Consider the following 12,894-nt stretch of genomic DNA (forward strand, 5'->3'; position numbering starts at 1 on the left):
TGTGGCACTCATTTGTGTTCCTGCTGAGGCATATATATCGTGCAGAATCCCCTGTTGCATTCTTGGGGATTAAGGGCTCTTGATGACAACAAGAGTGACCCAACTCAGTACAAGTGTTTAGGGTATCTGACATAATGAAATAGGCCGCACTGGTAAGCATGTTATCTCAAAGTTTGTTGAATATATGTCTGACCTTTCTGCCTGTTGAAACGCTGGTGTTCTGCTGTTGTCAGTAAGAACAGTTCATATGGAAACTGCCTATCAAGAAATATTCATGGAAATTAGTTGGCTATACCGGTTCTGAAACACGAGTCTGAACTGCAGACTAATTGTCTCTTCTTATGCTTGAATACTAACACAAAATATAGTGAATAAATGATTCATCATTAATGACTGCTGTTTGATGGGCACTCAGAGTATGATTGGCACATGCAAACCTTGCCCAATGATTGTCATATATAAAAGCATGTGTTCTTGATTACTGTGTGAATATTAGGTGCAGTTACCAGCAAGAAAATAATAGACATACCTTATTTATTGGAAGCATTTTAGATTTTTTTTTTCAAGCTAAACCTCTCAGTTATTTTCTCTCTATAATCCCTTTTGCCTCACCAACCTAACTTGTTTTCTTCCAGTGTACCTTCCTGCTCTTCCAATCTCCATCCTGAGATGCTCCTGCAAAGCTCCAGGCGGTGCCTGCCTTCTGAAGCGATGCAGTGTAGCTGAATGTATGTGCTGCCACTTTTTTGTGGATGTGGCAAAAGAAATGGGTTTTTCAGAATTACGGGATATTATCCAGTAGAATTATGGATTGTGCATCCAACCTTCATACGGTTACTCTCAAAATAACATTGTCCAAATGTTATTTTGTGGAGATTAATTTTTTACAGTTTTGTGTCTGCCTGAAAGTTTTGTGCCATTAATAACACTCTTGCTCTTGAGGTGTCGGCGTTTCTGTTAGGAACATTCAAGGCTTATTCAGTTCAGGGGGTTGCATGGTTAGAGAACTAAACCATATCGAATTCCAGTATTTTAATGTGTTTAATGATACTGCCATTTGAACAAAATGACCAACTACAGGCACTACGAATTCGTACCACTCTGTAGCATTTAATTTTGTTTGTGGTGATTACCGCAGCCAGTATGCATGCTGATGCCATGTGTAGCAGCTGTCACACAGTATCATTGGGAACAAATTTTACTGTGATTGCAGAAGATGAACTACCACTAGAGAAAATGTAGAGCTGGGATATAATCTGAGAAAATACAAACCATGATGAATTTGGATCCTTTCTGGCAGTCAGAGAAATAGTGCACCTGTTCATATCTGGTGATAAAAATGCACAAATTTTAATTCAAACGGATATGGCTTCCTTGAAGTGCTATGATTTATGGCTTTATAGTCTAATGTGACTGTCTATTGAAAATTTTACTAAAAAAGAGGAACCGGTTGTGTTATGGACTATGGTGGAAATAATGTTTGTTTCTGCAGTTCAAATCTTGATCTTTAAGTTCAATTATACAATTTAGAAATATAGACTAAATGGAGACAACATTTAAAATCTTCACTTTAACAGCTAAACTGGACTTTAAAAAAAGCCCTGGAAGAAGATGGCATGGTTAAAAAACTGCAGGTCTTCAGAGGAGTGAATATGAAGAGGCATGAAAGAGTGTTGGACTGTATAAAATAGATCATATCTGCCACTGCAAAAATCAGTCAATCACAGATGCCCATTCTTTTAGCCACTGGTATCACCATCAGTGCAGTAATAGTCCAAGGCCTGATCTGAACCTCAGTTATGTTGCGTGCTTTTTGAGCTTATATTTGGAGGAGAGCCTCACTGAGTCTGAGCACATCAACATTTGAGATAGTTAAGATATTGATTTTTTTTTCTAACACAGTATTTAAACTCTCTCCATTAAGAATGGATGAAGATGCTTGACCAACTTGACTTTGCAATTCTGTATTATTCTTAGTTCAAAATAAAGCAAAGAGATCATCCCTTGTGTCTGCTGAGGATACCTTGCCCTCTCTGGTTATTCTGAGGAATATCCAGGGGAAAATGTGTAAAAATGTTGTGTGTAGGAAAGAATGGTTTTCTGATATTTTTGGATGTATGAGTGTTGTTTTAACCTGGCAGATCAGCACCACGCAGTCATTTGCTCACTCCCCACTCCCAGTGGGATGAGGGAGAGAACTGGGGGGGTAAGGTCGTGGTGGTAGGAGGGAAGGTAGAACTCATGGGTTGAGTTATGATGATAGGAAAGGAAGAGGGTAAAAAAAAAAATTAAAAAAAAATGGTAATGATCGTAAATGTATATATTTACAAAACAAGTGATACACAACGCAATTGCTCACCACCCACTGAATGATGCCCAACCAGACCCCAAGCAGTGGCTGTCCCCCTTCCCCCCCCCCCTCCCCCAGCCAATTCCCCTCAGGTTTCTAAAGTGTTTTTTGTGTGATGTTATATAGTGTAGTTTAGATCAGTGTCCTGGTTCTGTCCTTTCACAGCTCCCTTGCTAACAGGACAGTACCAGAAGCTGAAACATCCTTGGCTCTTTGCAGCACTGCTTGGCGACAGCGAAAACATTGGTGTGTTATCTATGTTGTTTTTCTCCCCGAGCATCATACCAGACAGTATGAAAGAAAAATCTACTCTGTCCCAGCTGAAACCTGGACAATGAGACTTTAGGAAACTGCGGTTAATTATGGGTAAATTGTTTCTGGTGTTGTTGCTCGATGTTTTCCCAGTGCAAGAGTTTCATCCAGTGCCTTAAATACTGTAGTGTTTCCTGAATACTGAACAGATGTTATTTCTTTGGAGTATCAGAAAAGACAATAAATCAAAAAAAGCAATCTCACAGTTACTGAAAATTGCAACTTCTAAATGACAAAATGAAAATACTGGTGAAAGTGAACACATTTCTGAGAAAATACCTCAATTTCTCTGAATAGCAGACCAAATGTGTGTTCTTGCACTATATCACCTGTTAGTAGGATAACTATTGTTTTGAAAACAACCTTTTTGATCGTAAATCACCTGAAGATGGAGAGTAAAATACCCTGAGAACTGAGGAGGTGAAGTATGTATTGAAGATTCCATTAAATATGATGTCTTTGTAGAATGATCTTCATGAACAACTAGCAACTTTTGTCATTTGTTAATTTTAGTAGTCCCCTCCTTTTTTAACATGCTTTATTTCTTGATATATATTTGACAGCACAAATGCTATCACTTTCATTATATATTTTCATGAAATATTTTAATTTCTTATCATGAAGAATATGGTAAACAAGAGAACTATTAAGGCAGCAGCCGGACAATGAATAAAAGCTATGAATATTGGGTTTGACAGGCAAAGCGTAGCCCTGTACCTTAGGGATTTGTTGTTTCAATTTTCAAGTACTTATTGTAGTACGCTACAAGGAGCTGAAAAGATTGGAATCATGAAAGAACATGGAGATTTAATTATGAATTGTTTCAACAAGTGACAAATTTGATGCTCTCTGAGCACAAGGTTACCTGTCTAGTTCAAATGGATGTTTTACCATCCAGCGTGACTCTTACCACTATACATCTGTGTGTCCTAAAAGCATTAAATGACAAAAGGAAAGTTAACATAGTATTTTTAATTCTCTGATTATGTACAACTGCCTATGTTCTGAGGGAGTTTTAAAACTTCTAAAGATAGTAGGAATTTGAGTAAGAGATTTTTTTTTTTTTTTTAATAAATACACAAAGAAGTACTAGTACCTACCTCCCTAGAATGCAGTTGCTTCAAGAGTGTGATGCTGCCATGTTTTTTTATGATTCACAACACCTCATGCAAGAGTTTAGGGGAGAAAAATGTGTTCTCGAGGTATTTAAAAGAAAGTTCCCTAAGCAATATGACAGTTGTAGTAAAATTTGGCCAAAACTACACAGTATAGTTTTATTGTATATACTAAAAGTGAGGTACAAAATAAGAGCAAAGAAGTTATACAAATGATATTTCTATGGTCTGGAGTACCTGAGCAATCTGACCTTCTAGGTGTGTGATTACTGCAATTAAAAAACTTTTCACAAACTGAACTGGTAGTAGACTTACTAATCTATCAAAGGCTAAGAAAGGAAAGAATGCAAAGTGTTCTTTAATACTTTGAATGTTTCATTCATAGTAGAGATTGTATTTCAGTTTAACTGTGTTGATAGAATTACAAAGGTTTTTGTTGCCAAAAAAAATCCAAAGGAAACTGCAGAAGGGAAATAAGAAATATTTTGCTGTGAGTATTGGGAATATCTTTGTCAGTTTAAGTCACTGAACATTTCTGCTACATTTTTTTTTTCCTGTCTCAGTAATAGTAACTTCCTGTAGATACACAAATAGCAGACAGGTCTGTTTCCTGAGGGATGTGCTTAGTCATAAGATACCTGATTTGTTTCAGTGGCATATGTCTTGCCCCAGGTCATTCTGATCAGTGCTTTGGAGTAGCAGTAGTAGACCATGGCAGTAGTTGACAAACCTTGATGTGGGGTGGAGATGTTCAAATGTTCAGCACACCAAGTGTTTGGTTTGCTGCTTGGAAGGAGGCTGCTCCAGATGCGCTGAGGCGTGGACATTACTGCTTTCATTAGGCAGTCAGCATAGTTCTTCTCATGGGCTGACTTGTTCTCCCTGTTTGTCCCTTCCTTCCTTCTGATCCTTCTCTTTCCTCATTGTCTTACTTCCCTTCTCTTTAACTTTTTACTCTTTTAACTCGTCTTTTTCCTTCTGACTGGCATACCAGAGGCTGTCATTATGCCAGTAGCTCTTCTATATATCATATACATTCTCCATGGTTTTTGTTTTGATCTTTTTTTTATGATTCAGGCATCAGCGTAGAATCATAGAATCTTAGAATCACAAGGTTGGAAGGGACCTACAAGACAATCTAGTCCAACTGTCCTCCCATTACCATTGCTACCACAAGCCACTAAACCATATCTCGTAGCTCCTCATCCAGATGCCTCTTGAACACTACCAGGGACAGCGACTCCACCACCTTCCTGGGCAGGCTATTCCAGTGCCTGACCACTCCCTGAGAGAAAAAGTTGTTCCTTATGTCTAATCTAAACCTCCTCTGGTACAACTTGTGGCCATTTCCTTGGGTCCTGTTTGTTGCCTGGGAGAAGAGGCCAAACCCCTCCTTATCACAGCCTCCCTTCAGGAAGTTGTAGAGTGCAATGAGGTCTCCCCTGAGCCTCCTCTTCTCCAGACTATACAATCCCAGCTCCCTCAGCCGCTCCTCATAAGACTTGTGCTCTAGTCCCCTCACCAGTTTCATTACCCTTCTCTAGACACGTTCCAGTGTTTCAATGTCTTTCTAGTAGTGAGGGGCCCAAAACTCAACACCATACTTGAGGTGTGTCCTCCCCGGCTCTGAGTACAGAGGATGATTACCTCCCTGCTCCTGCTGGCCACACTATTCCTAATGCTGGCCAGGATGGCATTGGCCCTATTGGCCACCTGGGCAAACTGGTGTCTCATGTTCAGCCGAGCATCAACCAACACCACCAGGTCCCTTTCCTCTTCACAGTCATCCAGCCACTCATCCCCAAGCCTATAGCACTGCATGGGGTTATTGTAGCCAAAGTGCAGAACCCAGCACTTGGCCTTGTTGAACCTCATCCCATTCACCTCAGTCCTGCGATCCAGCTTATCTAGATCCCTCTGAAGGACCTCCCTACGCTCAGGCAGATCGACACTACCTGTCAACTTGATGTCATCTGCAAACTCACTGAGGGTAGGGAGAATCTCATCCAGGTCATCAATAAAGATATTAAACAAGACAGGCTCTGGTACTGACGCCTGGGGGACACCACTTGTAACGGGTCGCCAGCTGGACTTAACTCCATTAACTACTACCCACTGGGCACGGCCCTCTAGCCAGTTCCTTACCCAAAGAAGGGTATACCTGTCCAGGCCACAGGTGTAGATAGTGTATTCACATAGTAAAATGGCACTGCCCTGTAGATGGTACCAAAATTTAAAGAACTGCTTGAATAACTGTTCCTTTTATTCTTGTCTAAAGGTCAGGAAGCTGGAACTCATTGTGAATGCACAAGACAGCTCTGTAGGTAATGATATTCATGTACATGGTATTCTAAGTGCCACAGTAACAAATTAAATAAGAGCTATTGTAAGAAACTGTATGAAAACAGGGTGACAGAAATGCAGTTATAGTGGTAGTCTTCGTTGTCTCACTGACGTTTGTATCAGAAGAATGTAGGGTGAGAAATGAGGCTGGTTATAAATAGTGAGGGAAACTTTATCTCAAGCGTTTCCAAATATTAAAACCATGTCTGCAGCATGTAGTGTGGAACAGGCAGGCATATGGAGCTGTATTCACCTCTCCCGTGTTAAGGGTTCAAACACTGCCTATTTGTGCCAGGAGTAGTTATCTTAAACTTCTCATAGACAGCACAGAAAGATGAAGGGACCTTCTGGTGATAATTTATTGTCTTACCTTACATTTCTGTAATAGAATGAAGTGATCAGCACTCTGGTATGACATGTTTCTCCCAAATGACTACAAACAGATCTGGGATGGCTACCCTGTATTCTGTTATCTAACATTCAGACACTGAAATGTAGGTGATACTGCTGTCAGCAGTGATTGCCTGATTTATATGCACTTTCTGGGGAACAGGCAAAATATTCAGGCCTAGGGCTGGTGGAGCATTTTGACTTTTTTTTTCTACCCACACAGACTTGCTCTACACAAACTGCTTTGCAGCACAGCGAAAATAAAGGTCTGCATGGAACAATCAGCTGAGTGCCTTTTGGCACTGACAGATGTTCAGTAGTACAGAGCACATAATCAGAGTGGACTTTGATTTTGATTTGCGTAGGACACAGTCTCCTGCTTTCCACAGCTGTTGCCCCAATATCAATGCTATAAAACAAGGTTCCTACAGTCAGGGTAGCCAAAAGGATTGTGTTTATGAGTGTCAGCCACACCTACGGCACAATTATGCCATATCAATAAACCTCTAATAAATGTGCATTGTACTTGTGTTTTGTCTCTGCGCTGCTGTAAGCATAACATCAGTGTGTGTTGTATGGTAGAGGAATGGCAGGTCTGGTGCAGGGGGTCTTCAAGTGGGATGCACACACCCTTGGGGAGATGCAAGACAGTACATTGAGGTGCAGGAAGAAAATATTTTCGTACTGTTAATAAAATAGAATAACCACATCTTAACAAGAATGTTTATTTCATCTTTATCTTATCATTTTTATTTTCTATTTCTATGTAGGCTTTATAATATTAATAGTATATTAGTAGCATGTGTACATTATAAATATACATTGGAGATGCCTACTGAAGTGGTTTTTTACTGAAAAGGGTGTATGATCAAAAATGTTTGGAGATAGCTTGTCTTGTGGATATGATGATATTTAAATTGTGAGCATGATTTGCTAGCTCATGTCTGTTATTCACCGTGTTTTTTGTGAATTTCAGGAAAAGAAGGGGTTTTGTTCCGCTGATCTCATCTGATGCAGAAATTGGCTCTTGTTTATTCTAGGTGATGCTGCCATGAGCAATGTATCGTCAAGGCACTAGACTTCTGTTAGCATTTAGTAGAAAATGTAATACGGCTTCTGATGAAGTCTGGAGAGAACAGAAAGTAAAAATGTTGAAGTGAAAGTTTTAAAAATTAAAAAAAAAAGTCTTAAAGAAACATATCTTGCTTAGGAGCATCTTTAATGAAATTTTAAAAGTAACAACACAGTCATTTATTGACAAGGTTGCCTGTGGGACAGGCAGAATTGATTGGGAGGCTACCTATGCCTCCATCTTACCAGACAGGCAGTCAGGCTGGAATCCAAGTTTGTATTTTGCAAATGGATGTTATCCTCTTATTTGCAGTGCAAAACCACATATCTATAATGCTTTGTGTATTTCAGTTATATGGCCTGATATTTCACTTTTCTGTAGTAGATTATGAGCTGCCATAAATTATTTATTGTTATTTTCAAGCTTGGGGATTAGATCTGGTCAAACTGGAATCAGATAGTCTAGTAAAGACCCGTAAAAAGTGTTTTCAGTAATTCCTATCAAGTTTCAGAAGATGTCAAGAGAGATCAATGAGGTGTCTTGGAGAAGGAATAGGAACAGTACAGTGGTGATGTAAGGTGTGGTAAATTGACCTTGAGCTATCTGTGATTCTTCCTGCGCAGGAGGAATTGCCTGGCCTAGACATCACCAGAGCCCATCAAGCCCAGTTTCCTACTGGAATAGCTGTCAAGATTGTGTTACTTCAATTGAGTGTAGGAAGAAGCTGCTCTTTCAGTAATGAGGAGGGTTGTACAAGGACTCGTCTGAAAATAATGCCTCCTGTGTTAGAATGTCTGCCCATGACATCAGAGGTAGATGTTGACGGTATGGCAGCAGAGGTTGAACCTTCCCACCAATATTCCGTTATGTTTTGTTGCTTTCAGACAGATGGCAGCAGGGGGCAGTTTGATGAAATGGCATCTGACGTGGAAGTGTGTGTGAAGCAAAGGTGCGTCATTGAATGATTCCATGCAGAAAAATTTGCACCTGTTGACATTCACTGATGCTTGCTGACTGCTTATGGAGAACAGACAAGTGGATGTGAGCACGATGAGGCAGTGGGTGGTGTGTCTCGGTAGTGGTGACAGCAACAGTGGGTCACCTCTGCTAGTACAGATTTTTACAAGTGGAGCACGTAGGCTGTTGTTCATGGCTGGTGAAAATGCACAGCTAATGGTGGTGATATTGAAAAATAGAGTTCTGTAGCTGAGACTTTTGCTCTATCAAATAGTGTTACTGTGCTTTTTGTCTCTGTTGTTGTTTCCGTGGAAATAAATAAGGCATTAGTTTCAGAGTGACCTACCTACCTTTCTGCTGTTTTTCAAATGTAATAATTTTTTTTAGAGGAATTTGGGTTCTTTGAATATTGTTCTCAGGACTGATATTCAGTGGCTCTGCGCACCTAATTTTCAAATCAAGTCTCTATGAGCAGTAGGGGAGAGCATGTCTAAAAATCAGTTTAAGTAGAGTTCCTTTACATTTCAGTCTTTGTTTTGTTTTCCTTTGGAGTTTCTTTCTGAAGAATCCTGTTAAAACCTGGTTGCAGTTATAAGGCAGAGCTGTACCTCTCTTTCATTAGTAATCAGCTATGTAAGATGTTGATATGACCCAGAATGATGGATGTTATTCCTGGATTGTTCCTTGAAACACGAAACATCTTGAAACTTTTACTAAGATTGCTGCTGAAAATCTGAAAGGTATATCTTTAGATATGTCCAGGTTTCTTAGTCGTGTTTCAAGACTCAGATGGTGATATTCCTCTGGTAGCGCTGCAAGTACTCCAGCAACTTATCTCTATCTTCATGATTTCATCATTTTTGAAGATGTCACTTTAGATAAATGCATGTGAACAAATTATAGGGGACAGTAAATTTAGTGCATCTTTCATAATACTGCAGTAGTGGTGTGGACACATGCTGCTACCCTTAATGTGATGTATCTTATCTTTGTAGCATGTATGAGAGCATTTACTGCAGAGCAGTGACAAATACTCTTTAGAATACTGTGCCAAGAAAATATCTGATTGTAATTTATCTGTGTTCCTGTTCCTCAGAAAATCAAGTAACACATATACAGTCCAAGTCTGAATCTTTGCAGAGTTTTTTCACACTGTCCTGACTCCTTTCCTATTAGTATCATAATTATGTGGTTTGTATTCTAGTGTTTGCATGGGCACAGTTGTCATCCTGAAGTGAGGAAGAATCGTTATGCTCCCTCTGCCTGTATGCTGGAGAGCACTGGTAGTGTGAGAGAATCTGTAACACAGATAGCACAGACTGGGGAACACAGACTGTGAGGTAGAAAGGGTTGTAAAACTGCATAAAATGTGGATTAAAACAAACATTAGCAAATGCTATTGCTGCTATTCTGGGAATTCTGTTGCAGGGTATTCAGGAAGCACACTTGGTTGAATTGTTCATAGTTTAGATTTGCAAGTATGCTCAGGAATTTCACATTTCTTATTAATTAAGTTAGTAAGAGTATGAACTATTTATAAAGAAAAGAGAGAAGATAGGGTTTATGTCATCTGTGAGGAGAAGTGCATCATAACTTTCCAGTTTTTTTCTCTCAGGCTGTTCTGAGCTACTTAGAAATGATTCAAAATAAGATCCTCACACTTCTCTTCTTAAGGCCTTCATGGATCAAGCAGCTTGTTTTCTTGGATTGCTTCGTAAGATTGTGATCTTTCTGTAGCTAAATTTCATTGAGGTAATTGTAGTTCTCCCTTTCTGTTAATAACATCAAAAGTTTTCCATCAAATCTGGCATCCTGATGTTGTATTCACTGTATTGATACAAAGACAGTCTCTACCTCAAGACTCTGTAGCATATGGAAACAGGATATGGATTGTTATAAATGGTCTCTAGGATGGAAGTAAGAAATGAGAATAGACGTAGAGGAATGTAGGTAGCCCTGTGTACACCTCAGTTATTTTATGGTAGGTAATATAAACATAGGTAGGCCTTTCTACTGAGCAGATTGACTAATTACTAATCATCAGATTATTTTACAGAGACTGTAGCTAAGGTGTAGACTGAGAAGGTCCTCCAGAGAGAAGAGGGAGATAGTCTAGTGGATTTCTTTCAGAGGTAATGTGGAAAATGTGGATTGTTGCTCATGAAACATATCTTCATAGAGTAGGCTTCTCAGAATGAATAGCAGAGTTTGAATGCCTTGCTGTAGTTGAGATGTTAGAACTTGTTCCATGCCATATTTATTTATTTAAAATAAAATACAAAATTTCAGTGTCTTATTTTGACAAGAACTTGATTAAAGAAAATGGTGGCGTACTCTGCACTCATTACTGAGACTTCATTAAGACTTGCATAAAAGTATAGATCTCATAGTGGAAGCCTACAGAGAAACTCTAGTTCAGAGAGACTTTGTGCTGCAGTTTAAGACAAAGTTTGATACATTGCATGTAGTTCTCTATTAAAGAAGAATTAAAAACTTTATAATGATAAAATAACCTATTGTCATCAATGTCAAAGAGAAAATCAAAAGAAAACAAAGAAGAATGAATTATCCTGTTTATACAAGTTACATTAGCAGAGAAGTTATAAAAGTGTTATTTTAAATAAAACAAAATAGTATCTTGACAAAGCTCTATTGTACTATCTCTGTTAATACTATTATTATATCAAGAACTAGCTCAAAAAAGAAAGTCTTAAAAACACAGGAAGAATCTATTTTGCAGACTTTATTGATTATGGAGACATATTTCTTATTCATAATAATGAACACCTTGAAAAATCCAAGGTTTTAAATGCCTAATAGCAAATGAATGCCCAAAAAAGTTTTGTAACAGTAAAAAGATGACTGAAATATGTTGCCTGTTACATTAGGTCTTTGAGGAAACGTTGAGTGTTCAGTACTCACTGATGTTGAATAAGATTATGGCTTCCTTCCGAACTGCTAAGCAGGGGGCTGCCAGAGATGAAGGAACTGTTAGTCCACAGCAGGTGGTTCTCTGATTCCCTGCTATTACTTCAGAAACGTGTAGGTGTCTAGTGTGGCCTTCTTAACTTATTGCTGTGCTGTGCCTGACGTGACCTGGTGAGCAGGACCATGTAATGCTGTTCACTTAGTGTGGGCTGTACTTCTCCATCTGTGCTGAGACTGAGCTGTGGGAGAAATCCCAGTTTTTGTTGAAATTCAGGTAGGGTGTCATTGGCTGCAAGTGACCTTGTAATCCTGATATACCTCTTTGAATAATGATCTTCTATCTCTAACTAGACCAAATCATTTTTTTCTAAAAAGATTATAAATGCATAATTACTAATTTTCAGTGTGTTCTTTTCTATGTTAAAAACACTGAGATAGCATTGCACTGTACCGTAGTGGCAGGTACCTAGAGAAGATTTAAAGAATGAGCCAAAAGGAAGATTGATTATATCTTGGGAAAATTACTGCTAGCACCTTCAACGGGAAGAAGATTGATGGAGATCAATAATGTTGAAAAACAGACCTATGGGCAATAATAGACAATTAGATATAGGTTTCTTGTGAAATATGGCAGCAAAAAGTCAAAGCGGTTTAGAATTGCAACATATTTAGAGACATCACAGCTAGAACAGAAGGTGATAATGCCCCTATCTAAGATATGTTAACACTACAACTAGAAAAAAAATCATCAGAACTGGGCTTTCCAGAACAAGAAGGATGCTAAAAATCAAGAAAGTGCCATGGATAGCAATTGCTGTGGTGAAGAACCTGAAACTATTACCTATAAATAATAATGCATATTATATAAATATAGAATAAATACAAAATTATTTTAGACTGATGTGACATGAAAAAGACATATTTTCTGAAGGAAAAATACAGCTATATATAAAAAAACCTTATCTTTATCAGAATAGAACTTCATTTATTGAAACTTCTTACATTAGTTGTGTTTAGAAAGGTATTATTAGAGAACCAGAAAATATATCAGTGCACTCTATTTTTGTTTGTTAAACCACAGTTTTATGTTTTGCATGAGGGTTTTCGTGATATCAGAAAAAGGGCAGAATACAGCAGGTGAAAGAAAGTTACTTAGTGATGTTTACATGTGTTATCACTTGACCTCCAGCCACGGTTTCTGGAAAAGCACGAGTTGTTCTCTTGTTCCTGTACTGCACCAGCCAGTATAGAGACAGTACCTCAGGACAATGGGTGCACTTACAGCACCTAAAAAAAGCACTGGGTGTTCATGTATGGGTGACTAACACTTACCTAAAGCCTTTGCGTAAAATCATTTCAATTTCTTTGTGCTGCTTGCTTTCTTAAATTCTTTTCCTAAAGAAATTGGCAAAAACAAACAAACAAAC

The 12,894-nt window shown here is 38.6% G+C and overlaps 1 protein-coding gene across 4 annotated transcripts in view; it reads left to right on the top strand.

Moving 5' to 3' along the window:
• Positions 1 to 12,894, top strand: part of GRM8 (glutamate metabotropic receptor 8) — a 324,211-nt gene that overhangs the window by 87,595 nt on the left and 223,722 nt on the right. The gene's annotated exons all lie outside the window — the stretch shown is intronic.

Source organism: Gallus gallus, chromosome 1 (genome assembly GCF_016699485.2).
Source record: "Gallus gallus isolate bGalGal1 chromosome 1, bGalGal1.mat.broiler.GRCg7b, whole genome shotgun sequence".
NCBI classification, from domain to species: Eukaryota; Metazoa; Chordata; class Aves; order Galliformes; family Phasianidae; genus Gallus; species Gallus gallus.